This window comes from Microcaecilia unicolor, chromosome 3 (assembly GCF_901765095.1).
Source record: "Microcaecilia unicolor chromosome 3, aMicUni1.1, whole genome shotgun sequence".
Taxonomy (NCBI): Eukaryota; Metazoa; Chordata; class Amphibia; order Gymnophiona; family Siphonopidae; genus Microcaecilia; species Microcaecilia unicolor.
This window is the reverse complement of record NC_044033.1, coordinates 14,523,164-14,536,346: the sequence shown is the minus strand read 5'-3', so window position 1 is coordinate 14,536,346 and position 13,183 is coordinate 14,523,164. Positions and strand designations below refer to the sequence as shown.

General features: G+C 47.8%; 1 protein-coding gene across 1 annotated transcript in view; it reads right to left on the bottom strand.

Annotated features, from left to right (window-relative positions):
- The window catches only part of LOC115467384 (glucagon-like peptide 1 receptor), a 166,154-nt gene that overhangs the window by 79,492 nt on the left and 73,479 nt on the right, over positions 1-13,183 (bottom strand). The window lies entirely within an intron of this gene.

The window sequence follows — 13,183 nt, the reverse complement described above, 5'->3', positions numbered from 1 at the left end:
TCTCTGGATCTTCAGTTCCTGCCTTATCCTGCAAGTCCTGCCGGCCGCCTGCACTTCGGAGCTCAACTCCGGAGGAACGGTGGCTAAGTGCAGGTGAAGCTGTTCCTGTTTCGTCTGTTCTAGTTGCCTGCCTTGTACTACTCCAGTCCAGAGTTCCAGTACTGCTCTTCGGGGTATCCAGTTCCAAGGTGGTCTTGCCTGCCGCTGCCACTCCTCGGCAGTGGCCCAAGGGCTCAAGAACTCCAGTCCTGCCTCGAGGATCTGACAGGATGCCAAGGCCCTCGAGAACGTGACAGCAGCAGCAGGAGAACAAAGGGGCAGTGATCCTGGACCTCAAGGAAGGAAGGTAGTGAGTGATGCTGGATTTGGGGAAGGCTGAACTGTGCTGGATTTATGTGAGGAAGGGGGCTGCAGGGAAGGGAGAGGTGTGCTGGACTTTCTAGGAGGATGGGATCTGCAGGGACTGGAGAGGTGTGCTGGACGTTCTGGGAGGAGAAGTGTATTGGAGTGAGAGGAGGGCGCTGCAGGAAAAGGAAGACCTATGTGGTGGGGGGCTGTGCTAGAGTGAGAAGATGGGGCTGCAGGAAAGGGAGACCTATGTGGCCGGGGGGGGGGGGGGGGAGGTGTAGAATTATGTGGCTGGGGGGGTGCAGAGACCTATGTGGCCAGGGAGGGGTGCCACAAAAATTGCTTGGACACTAAGGGTGCCGTGAAGCAAAACATTTTGGGAACCACTGCCCTAACTGCTATGTTTCACTGTATGTAAGTTTGTGAAAAGATCTGTGCTGCTCTACCTTGGAGACTCCAGCTAGAGACCAGTATTCATGTCCAGCCTCATAGCCCCATTGTAATCCACAGGGCCGGACTTCAGGTAATCAAAGCTCCAAACCACAATCAGCAAGTTTTTATTTCCTTGGAGTTCACAGTTCAGCAGTTCCAAACAAAACAGGAATCCAAAACACAGCCCCACTGTTTTCCCTTCTCAGGGCAGAAGCACAGCAGGGGTGAAAGCAACATAAACCCCACTGCTTCCAGAACTGAGTTTGTTTCACCTTAAACAGACCTACAGTTCAGTGCTCCCCTTCCCCCCCTGGGGGGAGAGCCACGGCCAGGCTGCAGTAAAAAAAACCCACAAAGAAAGACTCCACTGCTACCTGTCTTCTCCAGGTGCACTGGCAAACAGTTCCAATAAAAAAAAAACCAGTTTCTTTTTTGCTGTGAGCAGTTCACATAGGGGGAAACAATAATCCCTCCTCAAAACAACATACTTTTTTACTCTGAACAGTTCAGTAATCCACAGTTCAAAAAACAGCCTGAACTCTCCCTGGGGAGATGCAAAGGGTCCCCCCCTTTCTGGGTCACACCTTCAATATCACTGACCCTCCTCCTGCATGACCCTTCTTCTTTCCCCTTTCAGCCCAGCTGCCATACCACGAGGTTACCTGCTTTCTCAGCTTTTTCCCCAATGATTGGGCCCATGCTGCTATGTCCATTGGCTCCTCCAGGTTCTCCTCTCTCACTCTCTCCTCAGCCTCTTGCCACTCCATGGGTTCCTCGTCCCACCCACTCCTCAGCTGTTCCTCCTTTTCCTGATTACTCTTGGGAGACAACTCCCTAGCCTTGTCTAGGTTCTCCCCTGGAGGCTGCTGGGGGAAATAGTTTCTGTACCAGGGTTTTCCACGGGGCTGCTGGGTAGTGTAGTCTTTCTCCCCCTCCATTTTCCCGTGGGGCGAACCCTTTTCTTTTCTCTCTCTGGGGAAGTAGCAAGGGCAAGGCTCTGTTCTGTCTCCCTTTTCTCTTGACCCTCCTCACTTCTTCCTCTTCACAGTATGCGACAGCCATTGGAACTGCTTCTCCTATAGAAATGCACTGGGTTACTTTTTGGGGGACATCTCTCTGGACTGACCTACTAATCTGATCTGGCCCACTTTTGGATTCAATGTGTTGTTTCACCACTTTTCCCCCATCACAATTTTCAACCCATTCCACTAAATTTTCTGAGAGTTTATTTTGCCCCCAGATGGACAGACGTTCTCAACTCCTTGTGTATAATTCTTTCCGACTTCTGTTGGATTGAAAAGAATTAAAACAAAGTTCTTTAGGACTCAAGAGCTCAGCTTACACTGATGAGTAATCCTTTTTCACCGTGTGTCATATCTAAGTAGTTATGTTGAGGTAAAAGCTGGTATTTATGATGCCATATTATCATTAAAGAAGACCTTTTAAGGGAAGGCTATACAGTACTTTTGGCAACAGACTTGCTGTGGATAAGAATTGCTCCTACTCAGATACATTTGCAATATGGACCTTTGTTCTTTCATTTATATTTATATTCATAAGAACATAACACAAGAATATAAGAGTAGCCATACTGGGCCAGATCAATGGTCCATCTAGCCTAGTATCCTGTTTTCCAAACAGTGGCCAAGCCAGGTCACAAGTACCTGGCAGAAACCCAAATCGAGGCAGCATTCCATGTAGAAGCCCAAAGAATAGCCAGATTCTGGAATCCTAAAGAGTGACAAGATTCCATGCAGAATCTCAGAGTAGCAACATTCCATGTAGAACCCCAAAGAATAGCAAGATTTTGGAATCCTAAAGAGTGACAATATTCCATACAGAATCTCAGAGTAGCAACATTCCATGTAGAACCCCAAAGAATAGCAAAATTCTGGAATCCTAAAGAGTGACAAGATTCCATGCAGAATCTCAGAGTAGCAACATTCCATGTAGAACCCCAAAGAATAGCAAGACTCTATGCAGAATCTCAAAGAGTAACGATTCCATGAAGAATCTCAAAGAGTAGCAACATTCCATGTGGAACCCAAATCGTGGCAACACTCCATACTACAAAACCCAGGGCAAGCAGTTGCTTCCCATGTCTGCCTCAATAGCAGACTATGGACTTTTCCTCCAGGAATTTGTCCAAACCTTTTTTTAAACCCAGATACGCTAACCCCTGTTACTACTACTACTACTACTTGACATTTCTAAAGCGCTACTAAGGTTACCACATCCTCTGGCAAAAAGTTCCAGAGCTTAACTATTCGTTGAGTGAAAAAATATTTCCTCCTATTTGTTTTAAAAGTATTTCCATATAACTTCCTCAAGAGGTGTTTTCTGAAATCACATTAAAGGTCTTTTGGTGATTGCTAAAGTAGAACTTGATGAATTTTGTTTTGATACCAAAGTCACTAATTGTCTGAGACTTTTGCAGTAACTCTACAGAGAGTGAACGTGTCGAAAGGAATTTAAAAAAAATGCTGAAAGAAGCAAGTGGTTCTTTAATGGCTCAGTAAACTATGACTAAACAGATGTTTGGAGAAACAGGCTGACTAAAGAAGCAGAATCAGCTGTCCAGCTAAATGAGAATTCATCTGCAGGATAAGTTCTGCTCATCACTTTTTTGACAGATGTTGAACTATTTTGAGGACCCCCCCCCCCCCCCCCCGCCTGCCACTGAGTTTGCATTACAGGATTAGGCCTTGGATAAGTGAATCTTGTTTAGTATTAGAAAATGTAAAGCTACTCTGCCGAGAATAAAATGAGGTTAATACTTTGAGAAGGTTGACAGATGTTTGAAGATCGAGGCACTCAGGAAAGGACCTCAAAGGGTTCTTCCACTGGCAATGTTTGAAACACGAGCACAAAAACCTGATGCATTTCTTTCTGAGATTTTTTTGGAGGCATATTTATCTTAAAGGAAATTTATCAACAATTTAAATTATTTATTAACCCAAACACACAACGTCAGGAGTAACATATCCAGAAGGATTACATAAAACAAATACATTTTAAAAAACAGCTCTAAGCAGGGCCGGTCTTGGCAACTTATAGTGGAGGAGTGGCCTAGTGGTTAGGGTGGTGGACTTTGGTCCTGGGGAACTGAGTTCGATTCCCACTTCAGGCACAGGCAGCTCCTTGTGACTCTGGGCAAGTCACTTAACCCTCCATTGCCCCATGTAAGCCGCATTGAGCCTGCCATGAGTGGGAAAGCGTAGGGTACAAATGTAACAAAGGTAAAATAGATACTATTGGAGATTCTACATGGAATGTTGCTACTATTGGAGATTCTACATGGAATGTTGCTATTCCACTAGCAACATTCCATGTAGAAGACTACGCAGGCTTCTGTTTCTATGAGTCTGACGTCCTGCACGTACGTGCAGGACGTCAGACTCACAGAAGCAGAAGCCTGCGCGGCCACATTGGTGATCTGCAAGGGCCGACTTCTACATGGAATGTTGCTAGTGGAATAACAACATTCCGTGTAGAATCTCCAATAGTAGCAACATTCCTCTGAGGAGTGGCCTAGTGGTTAGGGTGGTGGACTTTGGTCCTGAGGAACTGAGTTTGATTCCCACTTCAGGCCCAGACAGCTCCTTGTGACTCTGGGCAAGTCACTTAACCCTCCATTGCCCCATGTAAGCCGCATTGAGCCTGCCATGAGTGGGAAAGTGCAGGGTACAAATGTAACAAAAATAAAATAGATACTATTGGAGATTCTACACGGAATGTTGCTACTATTGGAGATTCTACATGGAATGTTGCTATTCCACTAGCAACATTCCATGCAGAAGCCTGCGCGGCCACATTGGTGATCTGCAAGGGCCGACTTCTACATGGAATGTTGCTAGTGGAATCTCAAATAGTAGCAACAGTGGAGGAGTGGCCTAGTGGTTAGGGTGGTGGACTTTGGTCCTGAGGAACTGAGTTTGATTCCCACTTCAAGCACAGGCAGCTCCTTGTGACTCTGGGCAAGTCACTTAACCCTCCATTGCCCCATGTAAGCCGCATTGAGCCTGCCATGAGTGGGAAAGCGCAGGGTACAAATGTAACAAAAATAAAATAGATACTATTGGAGATTCTACATGGAATGTTGCTACTATTGGAGATTCTACATGGAATGTTGCTATTCCACTAGCAACATTCCATGTAGAAGGCTGCGAAGGCTTCTGTTTCTGTGAGTCTGACGTCCTGCACGTACCTGCAGGACGTCAGACTCACAGAAGCAGAAGCCTGCGCGGCCACATTGGTGATCTGCAAGGGCCGACCTCTACATGGAATGTTGCTAGTGGAATAGCAAATCTCAAATAGTAGCAACAGTGGAGGAGTGGCCTAGTGGTTAGAGTGGTGGACTTTGGTCCTGGGGAACTGAGTTTGATTCCCGGCACAGGTAGCTCCTTGTGACTCTGGGCAAGTCACTTAACCTCCATTACCCACTGCATTGAGCCTGCCATGAGTGGGAAAGCACAGGGTACAAATGTAAAAACAAAACTGCAGGACCCCGTGCAGACCAGTTCAGTGAGGCCCCCCACTCGTGCCTGCGTCCCCCCCCCACCCCCGCCTGCACCCCCCTACTTGCGCCCACCATCATAAGCCATAATATATCAGAGTTTAAAAGGAGGTTTAGAGCTCTTGGAACCCCACTTCACTCCGTACCTTGATGTGCATCCACCACATTTCAGTAGAGAGTGGCAGCGATTTTCATATCCCGTCAGCTGCCGAGGCCAGAGCCTCCTCACTACTGCATCCAGGGCCGGTCTTAGGGCGAGGTGACCGCATAGGGCCTCGCGCTCAAGGGGGCCCCGCACGGTGCGCCTGAACTCTGCCCCAACCGCCCGAGTTCCAGTCCCCCTCCCTCTGAAAAGCGTGCAAGCTGCTCGGCGCTTCAGGAGCCTTCCCTTACCTCTCTCAGCTCTGGTCCTGCCCTCCCACCCTTGCGGAAACAGGAAATGAGGGCGGGCGTCGGGACCAGAGCTGAGAGAGAGAAAGGAAGGCTCCTGAAGCGCCGAGTTCGCATGCTTTTCACTGTTGCTGCCTGCCGCTGTAACCCGATGAGGTAAGATGATTTTTAAAATTCGAAGGGAGGGCGGGAGGCCCCTGGAGCTCGGAGGGAGGCCTCGGAGGGAGGGGGGCCCTGGAGCTCAGAGGGGTGGAGCTAGGGTGGGGCGAGGCTAGGATGGGGCCCCATCAAATTGGTCTGCACAGGGCCACGCACTTGCTAAGACCGGCCCTGGCTGCATCCCGCCCTTGTGGAAACAGGAAGTGACATCAAAAGGGGCGGGACGCAGCAACCAGGAGGCTCTGGACTCGGCAGCTGACAGGATATGGAAATCGCTGCCACAGCCTGATGCTCTCTATTGACGTGTGGATGCACGTTAAGGTACGGAGTAGGGAGGTATTCTGAGACAGGAGGACAGACGTGCCAGAGATGCGGGGCCCCTAGGAGCGTGGGGCTCTGTGCGACCACCCCTGTCACCCCTGCCTAAGACTGGCCTTGGCTGTAAGGTAAAGGACATCACGCAAAAGTGCAGCAGCTAAAATGTCTCAAGAAAACACATTTCCAGGAAATTTTGGACATAAATGGAAGTTATTTTGAGGAAGATTCATGGTTTACATGAAAGCAAGCGATGCTCAAGATAACAAGTGGGGAAAGCATGCGGAGCATGGTTCATTCAACCCCTCTGCACGTTCAATGTGTGTATGTGGGCACACACGTGTGTTCGTGTTGCTTCTATATGCACACGTATATGTATCTGTGTTGTCTACGTGTGGAAAGAAAAATAAAATGAAACCAAGTGTGATGCGTAAACTTGAAACTCAGTTATACCTTTCAAGCATTTGAAAGCAGGGCTGGTGGTTGGGAGGTGGGGATAGTGCTGGGCAGACTTATATGGTCTGTGCCAGAGCCGGTGGTGGGAGGCGGGGCTGGTGGTTGGGAGGAGGGGATAGTGCTGGGCAGACTTATACGGTCTGTGCCCTGAAAAAGACAGGTACAAATCAAGGTAAGGTATACACAAAAAATGGCACATGTGAGTTTATCTTGTTGGGCAGACTGGGTGGACCGTGCAGGTCTTTTTCTGCCGTCATCTATTATGTTACTATGTTATTTAAATGTTTGTATCATTGTCTCTTGTCTCCTCTAAGGTTTGTATGTATATGTGGTTGTTTTGTACGTGTGTAGATGAGTTCCAGGGCCAGCTTGCGGAGTGAATCAGTGAAACACATGCATAGGTCAAATAAGCTTAAGGGCACTGACAGCAGCGGCGTACCGAGGGCGGGGCAGTGGGGGCGGTTTGCCCCGGGTGCACGCTGCAGGAGGGGTGCAGGGAGCAGCCGCATGGCTGTCGGCTCCACCGGTTCCCTGCTCCCTCTGCTGTTACTTCCTGTTTTGGGGCAGAGGGAGCAGGGAACCGGTGGAGCCGACAGCCATGCGGCTGCTCCCAGCAGGTAAGAAGAATGCACCCGGTGGGGGGGGGGGAGGGGGGCTTGGAGGAGGGAGACACGCTGCACCCGGGGGAGATGCACAGCGGTGATCCGCCCCGGGTGGCAGCCGACCAAGGAACACCACTGACTGACAGCCAGCCTCACTAGCTTGCCCTTCGCAGAGACAAGGGCTTATTCCTTCACTCCCATGACTGTGCCGTGCTTCTGCCAGTGCTGCCGACGGCACTGTATCATTTTAATATGGCAGAATAGGTGCGTGTGGTCTTCTGCCACTGTGTAAAGAGTTAATCTGGGGGGAGGAGGCTGGAATGGGGGGACCGTAAGAAGAGAGCTAATACCTTTGCCACCCTTTCTTCCCTTTCTAGAATCACAGCGGAGAAAACAGTGCGTTTTCTTTCCTCTTCCAAACTCACAACTTGGTTCTTCTGATTCCATTTCCACCAATCTATTCAGCCCTGTCTCCTGCTGCTATTTCTTCCGTCTGTCATATCCTCAATCTATCGCTCTCTACAGCAACTGTTCCTGATGTCTTTAAACAAGCTGTGATCATATCAGAAAAACCTTCCCTGGAACCTATTTGCTCTGCTAACTATTGTCCCATCTCCCCACTCCCACCCTTTCCTATCCAGGTTACTTGAATGTGCTGTTCACCTCTACTGTCTTGACTTCTTTCATCTCAAGCCATTTTTGATAAATCTGGCTTTCGCTCTCTACTGTATATTCTACAGAAAATCTCCAGTGACCGATTCCTGACCAGATCCAAGGGCCTTTACTCAATCCTCATCCTTCCTCACCTACCTGCTGCTTGCAACACTATTGATCACCACCTACTCCTTGATACTCTACCCTCACTACCTCTCTACCCTCATCTCCCCCTATGTTCCCGCCCGTAACCTCTGCTCAGAGGACAAATCCCTCCTTTCAGTCCCCTTCTCCACCACCGCCAACTCCAGGCTCCGCTCATTCTGCCTTGCCTCAACCTATGCTTGGAACAATCTTCCTCAACCCCTACGCCAAGCCCCCTCCCTACCCATCTTCAAATCTCTGCTTAAAACTCACCTCTTCAATGCTGCTTCGGCACCTAACCTTTCGTGAAATATAGTATGCCCTATCAGACGGACTCTACACTTGTCTTTAGATTGTTTAGATTGTCTTTAGATTGTACACCTGTCTTTTAGATTGTAAGCTCCTTGAGCAGGGACTGTCCTTCCATGTTAAATTGTACAGCGCTGCGTAACCCTAGTAGCACTTTAGAAATGTTAAGTAGTAGTAGTATCACTTAGCATGGCCAAGACAGAGATTCTTATCTTCCCCCTAAACCTACCTCTGTCCTTTCTCCTTTCTCCCTTTCTGTTGATCATACTATCATCCTCCTGGTCCCTTCATCCTGCAACCTTAGGGTCATCTTTGACTTCTCTCTTTTTCTCTGCTGTTAAAACCACATCTTTCTTTCTCTATATCACCAAAATCATAAGTATTGTCACACCGGAACAGACCAAAGGTCCATCAAGCCCATCATCCTGTTTCCAACAGTGGCCAATCCAAGTCACAAATACCCGGCAAGATCCTGAAAAAGTTCAGTACATTTTATGTTGCTTATCCTAGAAATAAGCAGTGGATTTTCCCCAAGTCAATTTAAAGTGGTCTATGGACTTTTCCTTTAGGAGGCCGTCCAGACCTTTTTAAAACCCCGCTAAGCTAACCACCTTTACCACATTCTCTGGCAACGAATTCCAGAGTTTAATTTCACGTTGAATGAAGAAAGATTTTCTCCGATTTGTTTTAAATTTACTACTTTGTAGCTTCATCGCATGCCCCCTAATCCTAGTATCTTTGGAAAGAATAAGCAAACGATTCACGTCTACCCGTTCCACTCCACTCATTATTTTATAGACCTCTATCATATCTCCCCTCAGCCATCTTTTCTCCAAGTTAAAGAGCCTTAGATGCTTCAGCATTTCCTCATAGGGAAGTCATCCCACCCCCTTTCTGAACACACTACCAAAATATCAAAAAACACCTTTCAGACTATTGCAACCTTCTCTTTGCACAAATCTCCCACTGAATTCTCTCTTTCCCCTTCAATATATTCATAATTTATCTGCACAATTTATATTCCAGTGTCACTACTGGATTCAGGGTCCGACCTGGCTGGAGCCTCCAAATGACTTGGCCCAGTCCTCACTCTTCTCCCTCAGCAGTGGAGTGGGGGTCACACTGTCAGACAATCCGCTGCCCCCTTCCTTCTTGTAAAACCCGACTCTGCACTCTGGGCAACACAATTTAACCGGCGCGGGCTTGCTCTGGAAAGAGCATACAATGTGGCCCAGCACCGTTCTTGCCTCGACTCCCAACTCAACGATAGCCCGCAGTCGGTGTTCCATTGTCTCCGAATGCCTCTCCACCTCATTGGCCACATTTTCCAAACAAAAAGTCCCACATGGCTATGCAGATTCTCCTTTCTTTATAGGGTGGTATTGCACGGTCGACCCATGTGCCTGCCCTATGCTCTCTGGGGTTTACGAGTGACGTCACACAACCTATCTGTCCAATGACAGATCGCTCCCAAAGTCTCTGCAGCGTGTTATTACTGGATCACTCTATCCTCCTCCTCCCTGGCTGGCGCAGGAACAGCCGCCATGATGGTTCAGCAAGTTCTTCCCGACCTTTACCCAGGTACTCACAGCTTTGGCATGCTTTCTGTTTGGTGGGCTTTTTCTGGGCAGGAAATTTCAAACTTTACCGGGTCTGTGCCGATAGTCCCTCCGATATTCTCAGATGCCAAATTTTGTAATCCTTGCAACACTTGAATTTGTAATCCACAAACATGAGATATTTGTTGTATTCCACAAAGTGTAGTTCGCTCTCTCAAGGCCAGTCTTTCTGCAGTTTAAAATAAAAGCATTTTTTCAAACTCTTCCAAATCCCAGCGGTGCCTCAACAATTTAATGTAATGCCCTCCTAATGGGCGCTCCTGGATTCGGGGTCTAACCTGGCTGGAGCCTCCCGAAGGCAGTTTCTGTTGGTTCCCTACACTTGCTTGGTGCTGGGTACCTCCACCTGGGGAAAAGAAGTGCTAGCGGGTGGAATTACCCTATTCTCCTCCCAGGAAACCAACAACAAAAAAAGTTCAAATGAAAACTGTGGGGAACAAAGCTGGCTGCTAGATTAGGCAGGTATAGGAGACACTTATATTCTCTGAAATCCGAGAAATGCAAACTCAAACTGTTTATTCTTCAAACTCTGCAAAATCAGGAACATCAAATGGTATGAACTGTCCAAACGTTCAGCATAATGCTTTAAAAATCCACAATCCTTGCGTTGTTCTTCAAGGGAACTCCTGTACCACTTCTTCTCAGCAGGACTACGTACATTTTTTCACAGGCTCCTTGCCTATCCCATAGAATAGTGTCTCAGGCTGTGCTCCTCTAAGCTTCACAGGTCCAGACCCCCTGTGACCTGACCTCCCTCCAGGGTGACCTTTACTTCGGATCCATCCTGGTCTTAGGATTGACTCCCTGGTTCTGATCCCACGCTCCAAGGCTGGGTCTCTCCTCTGCCCACCCGTATCTCTCCTCATCCACAGTTGCTGCTTTGCTGAGCCACAGATCCCCTTGACATCCAATGGCCATGTTTCTCCTAATTGGGATTCCCCTTTACTCCTCCAGGTCAGAGGCAGGGGACCATCAGACAACCAAAGACCCCTTCAAAGGGCAAACATGCCTCCTTATCTCCTTCCAATCTCCCCCCCCCCCCCCCCCCCCCCCCCCGTCACTCTTCAGTCCCAGGGCACTATCTCTCTGTACTTTATTTGAAAAGTACTCCCCTTAGGCTGGGCTTCCTCCCACCCAGGCACTTCCCAGTCACTCCCCTCAGTGACAACTCCACAGGGACTTTACTTAGTAATCCCCAACCTAACAGGGGATTACAATAGTTTACAAACAAATAATACGGTTGTACACCAATGAATTGAAAACAATTATTGTAAGGAATATGAGGGGGATAGGTGGGAAGACAGGTCTAGAGAAAGGAGCAGATCCTATTCCCCAGAGAAGTGGAGAAAGGAGAAAGACTCCCACCAGTCCCCAAGAGGAGCGCAACCTAGAATGCAGGACTACGTTTCCCAGCAGCCCCGAAGGGAGGCATACCATCGCAGCAGGGACTTCCATTCCCATCCCTCCCAGAGGAGGTTGAGAGAAGGACATTGGAAAACCCTGACACAGAGAACTAGGCTAGGGGAGGAGGTCCTGAATCTGCCCAATCAAGGAAAGGAGGGGCAGAAAAGGGAGAGGAAAGAGAACAGGAGCAGCTGATGGATACCTCAGCTCTAGCTAAACTAAAAGGTGAGATAAAGCAGCAGTTGGGAGCTTGGTATGGGAGCTGGATGAAAAAAGGAAGAAGGTGGTTTTCTCCAAAGGGGAGCTGAGAAGCTGTTTTTCCTGGAGGGTCCAATGGGCTGAGTTGGCTGGAAGTAGTGCTGGCCCAGTGGATGATGATTTTGAACTCTGTGGAAACTGCTTTACATGAACTGCTGGGATTTTGAACCCTGTGGAAACTACTTTACATGAACTGCTGGGATTTTGAACCCTGTGGAAACTGCTTTATATGAACTGCTGGGATTTGGAACCTTTGGAAACTGCTTTACATGAACTGCTGGGATTTGGAACTCTTTGGAAACTGCTTTACATGAACTGCTGGGATTTTGAACCCTGTGGAAACTGCTTTACATGAACTGCTGGGATTTTGAAACCTTTGGAAACTGCTTTACGTGAACTGCTGGGATTTTGAACCTTTGGAAACTGCTTTACATGAACTGCTGGGATTTTGAACCCTGTGGAAACTACTTTACGTGAACTGCTGGGATTTTGAACCCTGTGGAAACTGCTTTATGTGAACTGCTGGGATTTTGAACCCTTTGGAAACTGCTTTACATGAACTGCTGGGATTTTGAACCCTGTGGAAACTACTTTACATGAACTGCTGGGATTTTGAACCTTGCAAACTGCTTTACATGAACTGCTGGGATTTTGAACCCTTTGGAAACTACTTTACATGAACTGCTGGGATTTTGAACCTTGGAAACTGCTCTACGTGAACTGCTGGGATTTTGAACCCTGTGGAAACTACTTTACATGAACTGCTGGGATTTTGAACCCTGTGGAAACTACTTTACATGAACTGCTGGGATTTTGAACCCTGTGGAAACTGCTTTACATGAACTGCTGGGATTTTGAACCCTGTGGAAACTGCTTTACATGAACTGCTGGGATTTTGAACCCTGTGGAAACTACTTTACATGAACTGCTGGGATTTTGAACCCTGTGGAAACTGCTTTACATGAACTGCTGGGATTTTGAACCCTGTGGAAATTGCTTTACATGAACTGCTGGGATTTTGAACCTTTCAAAACTGCTTTACATGAACTGCTGGGATTTTGAACCCTGTGGAAACTGCTTTATATGAACTGCTGGGATTTTGAAACCTTTCAAAACTGCTTTACATGAACTGCTGGGATTTTGAACCCTGTGAAAACTACTTTACATGAACTGCTGGGATTTTGAACCCTGTGGAAACTGCTTTACATGAACTGCTGGGATTTTGAACCTTTGGAAACTGCTTTACATGAACTGCTGGGATTTTGAACCCTGTGGAAACTGCTTTACATGAACTGCTTGGATTTTGAACTCTGTGGAAACTGTTTTACTTATTTTGTACCAGGAGCAATGGAGGGTTAAGTGACTTGCCCAAAGTCACAAGGAGCTGCTGTGGGAACTGAACTCAGTTCCCCAGGGGCCAAAGTCCACTGCACTAACCACTAGGCTACTCCTCCACTCCCATGTGGGAGAGTTACTGAGTATCGGTATCCCCAAAGAGGTGGGTTTTTAATAGCAAACTGAAAATCTGGGTATGTAGGCACCAGCCGTAATTGGGAGGGTAGCGCATTCCAAAGGGA